Below are 2,500 nucleotides of genomic sequence, written 5' to 3'. Positions count from 1 at the left end.
GTTGAGCTCTCTTGGCGAGGGAGCTGATGTTCAGTTCCCACTTGAGGTCCCGGCAGAGAATAGTGCCCAGGAAGCGGAAGGACTCCACAATTTTGACTGCGGAGTCTAACAGGGTGATGGCGGTGAGTGGGGCTGTATTCTTCCTGAAGTCCACAACCATCTCAACTGTCCTTAGAGCATTTAGCTCTAAGTTGTTCTGGCTACACCAGGTCACCAGGTTGTCAGCTTCCCACCTATAGTCAGACTCATCCCCACCAGAGATCAGCCCAATGAGGGTGGTGTCGTCCGACAAACTTCAAGAGTTTGACGGACAGATGATTGGAGGCGCAGCTGTTGGTATACAGGGAGAAGAGCAGTGGGCAAAGGACGCAGCCCTGAGGAGTTCCCGTGCTGATGGACCTGGAGTCAGAGACTTCTGTTCCCGGCTTAACGCACTGCTTCCTGTCAGAGAGGAAGTCTGTGATCCACCTGCAGGTGGAGTAGGGCACGTTCAGCTGGAAGAGCTTGTCCTGAAGCAGGGCAGGGATGATGGTGTTGAAGGCAGAGCTGAAGTCCACAAACAGGATCCTGGCGTAGGATGCTGGGGCGTCCACATGCTGTAGGGTGAAGTGGAGGGCCATGTTAACTGCGTCGTCCACAGACCTGTTGGCTCTGTAGGCAAACTGAAGGGGGTCCAGGAGAGGGTCTGTGATGGCTTTGAGGTGTGCCAGGAGCAGGCGCTCAAAAGACTTCATTACCACAGATGTAAGGGCGACCGGTCTGTAATCATTTAGTCCTGTTGGCCTTAGCTTTTTGGGCACAGCGATGATGGTGGAGGACTTGAGACAGGCTGGTACATGGCATGTCTCCAGGGAGGTGTTAAAGATGTTGGTGAACACCGGAGACAGCTGGTCAGCGCAGTGCCTGAGGGTGGCTGGAGAGACAGAGTCCGGCCCGGCTGCTTTGCGTGGATTCTGCCTCTTGAAAAGCCCATTAACTTCTCCCTCCTGAAAGGAGAGAGTCGTTTCTGTAGTATGGGTGGGGGATGGGGCCTCTTGGGTGGGAAGGGGTGGTTCAGGACAGTCCAATTGTCTTTCAAATCTATGGTAGAACTCGTTCAGGTCGTTGGCTAGGCGGGAGTCGTTAGTGGTGTGGGGCGCTCTGGGTTTGTAGTTGGTGATGTGCCTGAGCCCTTTGGCAGACAGAAGCAGCGTCGTTAGTAGAGAACTGGTGTTTTAGTGTCTCTGAGTACAGTCGTTTAGCCTCTCTCACCGCTTTGCTAAACCTGTTCTTCGACTCCTTGAATCTGTCTCTATCCCCACTCCTAAACGCTTCCTCCTTCTCCAACCTCAACCTTTTGAGCTTTGCTGAGAACCAGGGCTTGTTGTTGTTAAAGTTCACCCTGGTACGTGTTGGGATACAGCAGTCCTCACAGAAGCTGATGTACACAGCCTCTGTGAGTTCATCCAGACTATTGGTAGCAGTCGTGAACATATCCCAGTCAGTACAGTCTAAGCACGCCCGCAAATCTTCCACAGCCTCACTGGTCCACTGTTTAGATGTCCTCACAGCAGGTTTACAGAGTTTTAGTTGCTGCCTGTATGCACGAATCAGGTGGACCAAGGGAGTTCTGTGCGAGCCGAACAGCCCCGTGACCCACAAGAGAAACATCCCCGCCAAATTCGAGCGTTTGACGGGGTCTATCCGTGAAAAAATATTCACGTTTTTGAGTGCACATGCATTTCTGCTGCAAATGCCTCTGGAAGTTTCATGCCGTTCGTATGCCAATTGTGGCAACACGAAAATGACCCGTTTTCCCATTCCGAGGGATTTCTGTGCGACCCTAACAGCCCCGTGAGCCACAAGAGACACATCCCCGCCAATTTCTAGCGTTTCACGGGGTCTATCCGTGAAAAATATAGACGTTTTTGAGTGCACATGCATTTCTGCTGCAGATGCCTCTGGAAGTTTCATGCCGTTCGTACGCAATGTGGCAACACGAAAATGACCCCTTTTCCCATTCCGAGGGATTTCTGTGCGACCCTAACTAACAGCGCCCGTGAGCCACAAGAGAGACATCCCCGCCAATTTATAGCGTTTCACGGGGTCTATCCGTGAAAAATATAGACGTTTTTGAGTGCACATGCATTCCTGCTGCAAATGCCTCTGGAAGTTTCATGCCGTTCCTATGCAATGTGGCCACACAAAAATGACCCGTTTTCCCATTCCGAGGCATTTCTGTGCGACCCTAACAGCCCCGTGAGCCACAAGAGAGACATCCCCGCCAACTTCTAGCGTTTGACGGGGTCTATGCGTGAAAAATATTAAAATTTTTGAGTGCACGTGCCTTTCTGCTGCAAATGCCTCTGGAAGTTTCATGGCGTTCCTATGCAATGTGGCAACACGAAAATGACCCCTTTTCCCATTCCGAGGGAGTTCTGTGCCACCCTAACAGCCCCGTGAGCCACAAGAGACACATCCCCGCCAATTTCTAGCGTTTCACGGGGTCTATCCGTGAAAC

Source organism: Petromyzon marinus, unplaced genomic scaffold (assembly GCF_048934315.1).
Source record: "Petromyzon marinus isolate PM22_M1 ecotype Great Lakes invasive population unplaced genomic scaffold, UKy_Petmar_22M1.pri1.0 PM_G_Scaffold_6, whole genome shotgun sequence".
Lineage (NCBI taxonomy): Eukaryota > Metazoa > Chordata > Hyperoartia > Petromyzontiformes > Petromyzontidae > Petromyzon > Petromyzon marinus.
The sequence above is the reverse complement of the archived record's forward strand: the minus strand, read 5'-3'. Positions refer to the sequence as shown.